The 11,999-nt window shown below is 46.4% G+C and overlaps 1 long non-coding RNA gene across 1 annotated transcript; it reads left to right on the forward strand.

Annotated features, from left to right (window-relative positions):
- Positions 1 to 168: 168 nt before the first annotated feature.
- On the forward strand, positions 169 to 2,885 carry LOC131834765 (uncharacterized). The gene is made up of 2 exons (XR_009354934.1): positions 169 to 293; positions 2,610 to 2,885. It is a non-coding gene; the product is annotated as an uncharacterized LOC131834765 (long non-coding RNA).
- The last annotated feature ends 9,114 nt before the right edge of the window (positions 2,886 to 11,999 follow it).

An 11,999-nucleotide genomic window follows, 5' to 3' on the forward strand; every position in this document is an offset into this window, starting at 1 on the left:
GAGTCATGCTAGGGCAGCGTGCTCTCCCTGATAACCGGGCCAAGTGCTCTCTGCAGTCGGTACAGGGAGCTATGAACACACAAAAGAGGTGAACTGACCTCCTGCTCCATGGTATCAAGTAAGATATGCCCAGGTTAGGTTAATGATTGATTGGGGGTTTATAGGAAATGGTGAAGCTGACAAGAAGGGTAAGAGAAAGGTTACCTATTTCACTTTCTTGCACACACCCTTCTATCTTCTACCCTTCCCTGAACTTCTGCCTGGCACGGAGCAGCAGAGGCACAGAATATGAGGTAAGAGCGAACGGTCTGGGTGGGGCTGGACTAGGCAGAGACCCGGAGGCCACGTGAAGGATTTTTGTCTTTAAGAGCAGCGGGAAGGGTGCCTGGGGGACTCTATCGGTTAAGCCTCTGCCCTGAGCTCAAGTCATGATCCCAGGGTCCTGGGATCGATTCCCGCATTGGGCTCCCTGCTCAGTTGGGAGTCTGCTCCTTTCTCTCCTTCTGCCCCTCTGCTTGTGCTCTGTCTCTCTCAAATACATAAATAAATAATCTTTAAAATTAAAAAAAAAAAAAAAAAGGAAAGAGCGAGCAGTGGGAAGTTGTACAAGGACATTCTCAGCAGCAGTGTCCCCTTAGCAAAACTCTGGAGGCAACCAAAGCCCCACCCACTGGAAAAGAGAGAAACGGAGGCATATTTGGAAAGTGGACTATGACAAAGTCGTTCCAGCAAGTCTACTGGGGCGACCTGCCATGGGATCGCGGCATCTCAGCCACCTGTTATTGGAGGGAAAAAGCAACCTCAGAAGATTACACAGGGAATGATAAACTTTTAACAACGTTTAAGCTAACTAAAATTTAACAGGACGCTTTTTAGAAATACACTTATAAAATAAAACCATATTTAAATAAAGCAAGGAACAATTAAATACGAGGCCCGGGAGAGTGAGTTGGACGCGGTGCGGGATGGGGCTCCACGCCTAGTTCTTGTTAATGCTCCAGTTCTTGCGGGCAATGGATTTATAGGTTTTTATAATATTAAAAAAATTTTTTTTTTATTGTAACAAGAAGCCGTTGAAGCATTTTATAACAGAAGATGACGCAGTCTGATTTGCAACTCAAGACGATCTCTCTGGCTGCCGTGAGGAGACTGACTTGGAACAGGGCAAGAGTGGAAGCAGGCAGACCGGCCAGGGGCGAGGGTAGGCAAAGCAGCAGGGCTGTGCTCAGATCAGGGACACAGCAGCAGAGACAGACAGCGGCATCCCTTTGGTCAAAGTGACTTGCTATCTGTTTTTACACTTAAGGCATCAGTATTCAACAAACAGCAACTCAACACTTCCTTAAATAGGTTAGGTTTCTACCTAACCTTCTAACCTTTTCTAAGGCAGAAGGACAAGAACCTAAATCAGGACAGCGCCTTTTACCAACAGATGTCCACGTCTACCCATTGGAAAAACGAGTGATTACATGAATGAAGATAGCCTACATCTGAATGAGGATTCGAGATCTTTAGAAACACTACCGGCAAGACCGGCTAACTTAGGAGACCTCATAGAAAACCCTCTTATCTCCTGGAAAAATAAATAAGAGAAACACAATAAAGCTACCCTCAAACAGGGTCGCCCACCCTTCCTCAGAAGTTCTCTCCCCTCACGCATACTGTACCAACCTCTGACCCCCACAAGCGTACTTGAAGTTCTCCAAAGTACCCATTCTGGGAAACTAGCCTCCCAGCTGGCATATTTAGTTTGGCTAGCTGCTCAGTGTGTGTAAATAGCTTGGCGTCCAAGGATCAAGGTTAAAGTCCAGCCAAGGCAAGTGACAAGTTTGTGTCCTAGACTCAAGGGAGTGTTTCACACAATTAAAGGGGTTGCCATCTTTGTTAAACTGCTGTTGGGACAACTCAAGACAGCTCTGTCTCTCATATGTTCCTCACTGTGACCAGCCCAGTGAAGGAAGGGCCCCTGACTGGCTAAGGGACCCGGGCACCAACCCATGAATCTGACAATACCAGGCCCAGGAAGAGCCTCTGTAAGCGTTGGTCACGCATCCCTAAGAAGTCATCCCAAAACGCACCTACCTGCCGCACGTGTACCCTGTTTTCTGCACTGTTATCAAATGCCCCAAAACAACTTCGGGTCCTATCCCAGCTGGTTTCATTTTCTCTACAGACTCAGAACCCAGAACAGAAACAGAAGCCAGTGGAAACCTTCTGCGAGTGAGGAGCTCCTGTGTTCACCTTCCAGTGTGTTCCCCCACAGTCACCTGCCGAGTCGAGGACAGGCCCTCTCCTCTGCAATGCTGGGTGGCTCCTTTTTGTTTTCCCTTCTGCTTGGTTTTGGGGGATCTGATTCTTTCTTGGTGATTACACTTATAAATCAAACAACTTAAAGGAAGTTGTCCTCCATCATGCTCCCTCCCCTTAATCAACAGGCCCTTTCTCCCGTTCTTCCCCCTCTCCAAGAAATAACAATAACATCATTGACAATAAGGCTGCCAGGACTTTAAAGGTTTAGAAGTGAGTTTTCTGACTCTGGGGACTTTCAGATAAGAATCTGCCCCTCAAATGAGATGAATAATAGTAATGGTAATCTTTTCAAACCGCAGGAACAACAAAGGATGTGAAAACCCGACAGAAGACCAGATTTTCAGAAATGCGGAAGGTGCCGTGTTCAGGCAGCCTCCCACAGGCGTGCTCCGCGATGCAGGGGACGTGGGTGTCGCTCGAGAACTTCCGGAGCACCCGCTGACGCTGACAGGCCGGGGAGAAATGGGAATTATGCACTCTGGAAACCCTGGGGACATGACAGTTAACTCGTTTACATTGAAAGTTGAACAGATCTGCCCCAAGTAACAGATAAACATATTGACACAGATTGTAAATCGCAGTGGTGCAGAGCTGGCGGGGGTCCAGAGATCATCTCACCCGACTGGCTCCTGGTACAGAAAAGGAAACTGAGGCCGGGACATCCCATGTGACCGGCGCAGCTGCACCCAAGAGAGCGGGGGGAGGGCAGAGCTAGGGCTCAAGTGTTGCTTTCTTGGCTCCTAGTCCAGTCCGCTTTTCTTACAAGCCCCCATATGCCTCTGAACTTGAGTGGAATGATTCTGTTATCTTACAACAGACAGAAGGCAGTGAAGGAAACAAGATGGAAAAAAAAAGAAAAGAAAAGAAAAAAGAAATTGAAACAGAGAGGAAAGAATGGAAGAGATAGAGAGTGACAGACATTACAGGAGGGACTCTGTCTGCCCCTATCTGTCTTTATCTTTCTCTGTATCTGTCTGATCTCATTCTCTTCTGTAACCTGTCTCTAGCCTGTCTCCCACATGCTGGCTCCTGAAAGAGCACAGCATTATTTAATTTATCCTAAGTACTTTTGAGGAAGGCTTGCAAGTGAGTGAAATGCTGGTGGCCTGGGAGCAGTCAGAATGAATTTTCCGGAACTTCTGTACTTGGGCTTGGGGTGGGCCCATCCTCTGCCCCCACTTCCAATGAGGGACTGAGATCCCATCACACACACCTCGAACTCTGGCTCCTGGGCATCACCTTACACTGTTAAAATGCAGAACCTTGGGGGTGCCTGGGTGGCTCAGTCAGTTAAGTGTCCAACTCTTGATTTTGGCTCAGGAGTTGTGAGATGAAGCCCCACATCAGGCTCCACGCTCAGCGGGGAGTGTGCTTGAAATTCTCTCTCTCTCTGTCCCTCCCCTTGCTCATGCTCTCTCACTCTCAAATAAATCTTTTTTTTTTTTTTTAATGCAAAATCTTGGACCCACCCCTACACCTAAGGGATCCAAGTCTGCATTTTAACAAGATGTCCTGACGACTGATCGATTCACGTGCACATTATGAGAAGCAACAATGTCAAAAACATTGGAAATTCTTCTTCCCAAGTGTGTCTCCCTCAGTCACAAACTTTCTTTCAGGCCCTGGAGGAAGACACCTCAGAGAGTTTAAAGACTGAGTAAGACTTGCGCAGTATTTTAAAGGCTAAAAACCCGTCCTGGGAAAAGCTTGGGGAACACATACGTTCATTCTAAATAGTCCGTTTCAAAGCAGTTGAGGCTTGGTCTTCTCAGGTTGGTTGTCATCTGTGACAAAGTCGCAAGAATGCCTATAACAGGTTGGCTTTTTGCAAAGTCCAGAGGGATGTAGATTTCTAATACTTCCAGCCTCTCCTAAATCAGAAAAGTATAAACAGCAGGAAGGATTTAAGTATTTTGAACTTGTCAAATTCCATAGTGAAGCAGTTCTCTTCCCATGCCTTGGTGGAAAGGGGATATCAGAATAGGACAAAGCTGGAAGTTGTGGATGATTCCACAGAAAAGGCAGCTTTGGGGCGCCTGGATGGCTCAGTTGCTTAAGGACCTGCCTTTGGCCGAGGCCATGATCCCAAGGTCCTGGGATCGAGTCCAACATCGGGCTCCCTGCTCAGCAAGGACTCTGCTTCTCCCTCTTCCTCTTCCGCCCTCCCCACTCATACTCATTTTCTCTCCCAAATAAGTAAGTAAAGTATTTAAAGAGGAAAAGAATGGGAAGGAAAGGAAGGCAAGGCAAACTTGACAAGATTTCTAATGCGCACACCCATGGCAAGATCACGATAAAAAAATTAGTGGGAGAAATTTTCAGGTGTCAGTTGCAACTGCGGAGTGACGGGCAAGGAATTAGAAGCTCCTTCTGTAAAAGCGTTTCCAACTTTGAAGCTGGTGAGGGAATATTGACTTATATCCTTATTTCTCCCAAGCGTGATGTCATCCCATGTGTCCCGTTGACACCGACAAGGATTTCTTGTTAAATAATCCCTCTGCCAACATCGGGGAATAGCCTTGCCCTTTGATCTAAACAGATAGGATCTCGAGAGTTACCCTGCTTACACATCTCCAGTTAGGCTGCTCAAAATCAGATTTCTGAAGGTAGAACGAGGAGAAGAAAAGTACACACAAAAGTAGAATGAGTGAGCTCAGAAAAAGGAGAGAGAGCAAATTCTAGAATGTGCCTTCTATGAATAGACACTGCCAATGTTTGGTGTATGCAAAGCATTCTACACCATTCACAGATTTTATTTAATCTGTAGATTTTGCCAATCATGTTCATATTTATAGCCGTATGCAACTCTTTGTAACTCAAAATCTAAAACAAAGGCCAAAAACTCTACCCTGGAGAATCTGAATTCTGCCACTATCCCTTCTTTCTACACACACACACACACGCGCGCGCGCGCGGGCGCGCACACACACACACACACACACACACACACAAGCCACGGCCATGAAACTCTCCTGTGCCTACACAATGACATCGTGTCACACCTCTGACCACACAATGATCCCAGCCCCCAAGACTGAAAGTAAGCCTCACTCCCGCATTGGATTCTCCCTTGTCACCCGAAAAGATGTTAAGCTGGGCTTCAGGGTTGGAAATGCTCAGGGGAGAAAATGAAAGCTTCCAGATTGAAACAAAACTCCGAAGGGACCAGATTCATGGCAAGGCACCTGTCAGAGGAGACACACACACACTCATGCCTCCCTCTGTCTCCTATGCCTTCAAAAGACACAGTTCTCTGTTTTTATCAGACTTTAAATCCAGCGCCCCAAGACTAAAAGTCTGATGATGTTTCCAGTCCGCTCCGCATTTGAGCTGGCTCCGGACAACCCCAGTAAATTGTGGGTCGGTGCCTGCTGTAAAGATCAGCCAACCTGAGCTGAGTCTTCTTTTCAGCAGGAACAAGTTGAATATAGGCAGGACCCGGTCCTAAAGATTTGAGATATTTTGTCTCTCTAGAAGTTTGGGGAACACAGAGTGGGAAAATACTTTAAAATAAGGGATCAGCCCTGTGAAATGGAAGGCAAGACAGGGAAGGGAGTGTTTGGCTCACCGCCCACTGTGCAAATGTGCTTTCAAAACCAATTACCATGCAGCGATCAGGCAGTTTATCTGTTGGGGGACCAGACCGTGGACACCGGCAAGCTGGGCGTGGCTTCCCTGCACACACCAAGCCACATTCTTGGGAATGAGGGGACAGTTTTCGGTAGAAGATTCTTGATGGAAGAGAGGATTTCTTTTAAAAAGGACATCTTTTATTTTCCCATCTGTTTCTTCTCACAGTACAGTGTGGGATCAAATCAAGTCTTGCAACATTCTGCAGGGTAATTTAGCACTTTCCTTCTATAAGCTTGAACGTAGAGACAGAAAAGGCCTCGTTGTTACTACCTGGTTCACCCCGAAGGACAGGACTGAAGGGAACACCACCACGCACCACCTGCCTCTATGTAAGAACCCGTTATAAATAGACAGGGGTGAAAGACTTTTGAAGGGAAAAGAAAGGACATCCTCCCCTCCTCCCGCCGCCAAAGAAAAGGGTGTTAATTAAATTTGTTTTCAAAAGTGCAAACCCTTATATCTGCTCAAAGCAAATGAGGCATTAATGCCTCAAAGGCCATTGTGTCCATTGCACAGAACTCCCTAACTGGAGCACACGGCCACTGTGTCTTTTGAAATGGTGAGGTTTGGCCCCTCAAATTCAAGCTACTGGGACATGGTATGAGGTTACCGTGGCCTCATAGTCACAAACAACTTGAAACTTTTATAAGAGTCCCAGAAAGAAGGAGGAAGAAGCAAAACACAAAAATAAAGAGATTTTTTTTTTTCTAGCTACTAAAAAAATAAAAACTGCCCCTGCTCCTGGCCTTCCTCCACAGCTCACATTAGCCAGCCTCAGAGGGAGTGAGCTCCCTAAATGGAGAGGTAATCAAGCAGGTGGTGTGCAGGCTGGCATGGAGCTCAAGCCACCAAAGGAGCCATGCAAATCCTATCACCACCATCTCGTGCTCCCTGTCTGATCCCCAGACGCCCATCTCCCCTCCACGCTCCTCCCCTGCAAAACTCCTGGGTACCAGAAGCAACTCCAGCCATAAGCCCAGTCCAATTTTTTTGTTTCCAAATATAGTGCCAAGGAGAAGTGGAAAATGAAATCATTTACAACAAATGGCCCTCGGGAGGGACTAACTAATCCTATGCCATGCTTGGTGCCATCAGGTAAAGGGTAGGGAAATGGATGTAAAAGAGAAGGAGGGATTTGCTTAAATGGATAAGTAAGCTTTCCAGATGGTGCCAAGGCAAATACCTTGACAAATTAAAAAGTTCTGTTGACAGTCAAAATGATATGAAAATTTTAAATCCAGATGACATTTGATCCTAATTAGATTATAACATCAGTTATTGAGTTAATATAATTTAAAAGCTTCATTTAGAAAATGTGTAAGCTTAAGTATGCTTTGGAGGGGAATGGGGAAAGGGGTGGCCAACTAAAGGTCAGGACATTTGTGTAGAACAATAGAGCTTTGGAGCTGGGTTTCTTAGAAAGCCCTTCTACCTCCCTCTCCATTCAGTTCATGGGCGCCTCACCTTCCCCAGGGGGTGCTGACCCCCACCAGAAGGGGGTTCCAGAAGGTCCAGGGTTTCCCAAAGCTGGGCCTGGCTGAGCAGAGGCAGCCATTAGCAGAACCTTGCAGGCTACCCATGCAAAATGGGCCGAATGTCCTTGTCCCCCAAAATTCAGCTATTGAAGCCCTAAACCCTGGTGTAGGGGCGGGGGCTGTGGGAGGTGATTAGCCTGAGATTAGTTAATGAGAGTAAGAGCCCCATGATGGGATTAGTGGTTTCATAGGAAGACCATGGTCTCTCTCTCTCTCTCCCTCTCAATCCCCTCCACCACCAAGAAAAGACCATGTGAGGACATGGCTAATGACATCCATCTACAAACCAAGAAGAAAGCCCTCACCAGGACCCAGATCCGCTGGCCCACTGATCTTGGACTTCCAGCCTCCAGATGCGTGAAAAGCAATCTCTCTTGTTTAAGCGCATCAGTGTGCGGTCCTTTGTTGTGGCGGCCTGAGCAGCCGAAGTCACATCCCGCTCTGTCCCTCCCCCAAGAGCCAGCTAGCCTGTCCAGGAGGTCACCTTCCTCTGCTGCTAAAAATAATCCTGCCTCAACCTGGAGGACCGATATTCTCTTCCTTCCTTCTAAACACCATGGCAGTAAGCTTCTGACTTCTGGGAGGGAAATACTCGAGCAAAAAGTGTGTGTGTGTGCGCGCGTGTGTGTGTGTGTGTGTGTACATTGTGCGAAGAACACCCTCTCTTTCAAAGACCAACTAGAAAAACACAACAGCCACCGGCAGGTTTTCAAGAACATCATTCCAGAGAGAGGTGTGCTCTGTGCTTCTTTCCAACTGTGCCTGGCCTCCCCCCGTGCTCTCTCTATCATGTGCACTGTGTCTTGTTCTTACAAACACGCCTTGAAGAGGGTGAGAAGGTCATCCTGATTCACATCGGTAAAAACAAGGAGGCATTTGGTTGAGCTTGTCTCCGTCAGTGATATATTTTCAAAACTTCCTAGCAACCACAAGCCGTTGGTATTGGAGTGAAATGTTTCCGGAACACAGAGACACAAAAAGTACACCAAGTCTGAGCAGAGCCAGACACACAAGGCTCTTGTACTTGACATCATAGTTACTTTCGTGGATGTTAGTGTGGCAAGTTGGCAAGGCTAACAGCAGAAGGGCACAGCAGAACCTGAGATGGTATTTTCACATTCCGTCTCCCTCTACCTGCCCTGAATTATGGCCCATCTGCACACAGCCTAGAGAGTTTAGCTCTAGAAAACACCAAGTGAGGGACGCCTGGGTGGCTCAGTGGGTTAAGCCACTGCCTTCGGCTCAGGTCATGATCTCAGGGTCCTGGGATCGAGTCCCGCATCGGGCTCTCTGCTCAGCAGGCAGCCTGCTTCCCTCTCTCTCTCTCTCTCTCTGTCTGCCTCTCCATCTACTTGTGATTTCTCTCTGTCAAATAAATAAATAAAATCTTTAAAAAAAAAAGAAAAGAAAAGAAAACACCAAGTGATAAGCCTCGCTTTCCCAAAGCCTTTCCAAAGGTCAAAAGCATCATGAAGGATGCTATTATGATTAAACCAACAGCAGTCATCTCCCACTGCTGCAGTAGAATGTACAAGAAAAAGGAAGAGGGGTGGCAGAGAGGAGGTTCAAAGAAAATTCTGGAGACAAGTTAAGGCCTGAGGAATGTGAGGTGGGTGTTAGGACCCTGCTCTCCACCAGAAGAGAGGAGAAGGCTTTCTGGGCAGATGAGGAGCCTGGAGGTGGGGGTGGGGAGATTAAAAATAACCCCAAATAGACTTGGGCCATCCCATATTTCAGGAATGTGCCCAGGAAGGGCAAGGGAGAAGATGGAGTTCCACAAACAGGTGAATGTCTCTTGTGTTTTTCCAGATGGCCATACCCCTGCGTAGGAGGGCCCTCAGGCAAGGTCCTGCTGCCCAAACAGGCCTGAAGAGTGTCTGACCCAGATGTTTATCAGGGCTGATCAGCTGGGTGGGGAGAGCTCAAAGTAGGACAAGGAACTCCAGGACATGGATGAAGTCCTGTTTGTCTTGCACCCACAGGATCACGCCAGCCCTTCATAAGCCTCCAGCTCTTGGCACTCCCGCGCCCCCTTCTCTATGGCTCAGCCCGCGACCCCCATCATGGGTGTTCTCCACACCAGGCCCTGCCTCCCTGTGCCCTCCTATGACAAGCCCCCTGCCTAGTTCCCTCTATGTGCTGCCTCTACTGAAGATCCCTATGAGGGGCTCAAACTTCCCGCTCTGTCCTCCAAGCTCAGAATGCAGAAGTAGTCTTGTTTCTGCCTCCTGGGTAACCCTGGAGGACTCTTGGAGAATGAGCTCTCACCACCACTCCTGCCCAGAGGGGCTTTGTCTCTGCTGTCCTCCAGCCCCAGTGACTCCACCCACTGACACACAGAGAGCCTAGGGTCTACACATCCCCTTCCAGACCCTGCTCTTTTGGTTCCAGAGGTGACTTGGGTGGTGGTCACCAGCCTCCAGATGTTTCTTGACTTGTTGGTCTTAATCACACAACTCTTACAGAGGTCTGAGGAATCCCTTACTGGTGGGTCAGTCTACACCTGCCTTCAACCTTAGATGTGGGACCCTGATGGATATAATCACACTTGACAGCTCTGAGCACATCATCATCTTTGGTCTATAGATGGGGCCTTCTCTTGTCTTTCTGGCTTTGGTTTTATCAATGCCCTCTGTCTGCGTTACTCCATTGACTCTACCCCGTGGGCCATTATTCTGATGCGGTCTATAACCGTCTTCTTCTGCACATTCTCTTGCACAGTATTTACAACTCGTTGGTGTGTATATATTTTTAACTTGCACAGGTGGTTGGTGTTTCACATTTTATGCTGTTTCTTACTTTTTCCCACCAACACTCCTTTTTTAAAGAGAATCCATCCGGCTTTTACATTTAGTGCATTGCTTTGAATTATTGCACAACATGTACATAGATGATCTCCATCTACCTGTCCTACCGGTAATTCTGCTGATGGTCAGGAGTCTCTAAGTCTCTACCAACACAATAGTAAGGCAACATACATATACAAATATCCTCATAGATTTTCCTGTCTGGGTCAGGGTAAAACTTTCTCTGGGATACATACCTCACTATGGAATATCTGTGTTATGGTTCACACAAATCCTTTAAGTACCCCAGCAATGCCAGGTTACTCATGAAAACACCTACTCAGTGGTTAGGCTCAGTCAGCAAGGCATGAGGGAGTTCTAGAAAATCCATTTGCCACCACCAGTTGACATCCCTGAGTTTTCTAATGTTTTCCTGCCTAAGGTGGGGTAGACCGAAATCTGTGTTCAGATCTGCGTTTCTCTCGTTGTTAGTACAGATGAACATGTCTTTACACATACATTGTCTTCTAGGTTTTCTTCTTCCTACAATGTCTGTTTTTTATCTTTTTTTGTTTTTCCACTGGAGTTGATTTGTAGGCCTCCTTAGCAAATTCTACATATTACTCCTTTGTCAGTTCCAGATGCAAACATCATCTCCCACTTGAGATCGTATCTATCTTTGAGGTTTCTATTGTGTTCCATTTGTTCTCTAGGTCTGTTTCTGAATACTATTTGTGTGACTATGATTTGGTTGTATGTTTTAATATCTGAATAGATACATGCCCTCTTTAACCTCTGTGTTTCTTTTGTAATATTCACTTAGCTATTTGTAAACCTTTTTTTTATATAAATGTATTGAGTTCCTGGGAAAAAAGTCCGACTGGAATTTGGACTGAGAGTGTATGGAGATTATAAATTAATTTGGGAAGAATTGCAATCTTCATAATATTAAATTCTTCATCCAAGAACATGATATTTATTGATATTATTTTCTTTGTCTTTTATTAGAGTTTTCAAGCTTTTCCCCGTGGAGGTCTGAGGCAATCTTGGTTAAATCAATTCCTAAAAAGTAATTTTTTTGTTCTTATTGGAACGGCATCATATTTTTTATTATACTTTCTGGACAGTATCGCATAGTAGGAACTGAAGTTATAACTGTCCGACTTAATTATTCCTCCCCACTAAGAAGGGAAGGATGTCTTCCTGAGCTGAGCCTCTTTTTTTTTTTTTAAATATTTTATTTATTTATTGGACAGACAGAGATCACAAGCAGGCCGAGAGGCAGGCAGAGAGAGAGGAAAGGAAGCAGGCTCCCTGCTGGGCAGAGAGCCCAACATGGGGCTCGATCCCAGGACCCTGGGATCATGACCTGAGCCGAAGGTCACTCAGCCAACCAGGTGCCCCCCCAAGCTGAGCCTCTTAAGGAAAATGCCCCATCTGGAAGCTTCTTCTCTCCTATTTTATTCTGTCTCTCCAATACCTCACTTCATTTCCAGAGTCTTCTTGTTCAAACCTCCCAACACAGAGCACTTACTTTTAACCCCAAGAGGGATTCTACCATTTTTCTTTCTTGTTTCTTGCAAACTCCCAATGTTGCTTGATACGAGTAGAAACTGAGGACATGAGTGGGGCAGGGAATGAGCTCTAGTTCTGTGAATGAGAACAAAAGTAGGTGCCCAATTTCAGTGTAATACCTTAATCTTCTACCAAGAAGCACTCGGGCTAACTCCCAGCT

This window comes from Mustela lutreola, chromosome 6, assembly GCF_030435805.1.
Source record: "Mustela lutreola isolate mMusLut2 chromosome 6, mMusLut2.pri, whole genome shotgun sequence".
Lineage (NCBI taxonomy): Eukaryota > Metazoa > Chordata > Mammalia > Carnivora > Mustelidae > Mustela > Mustela lutreola.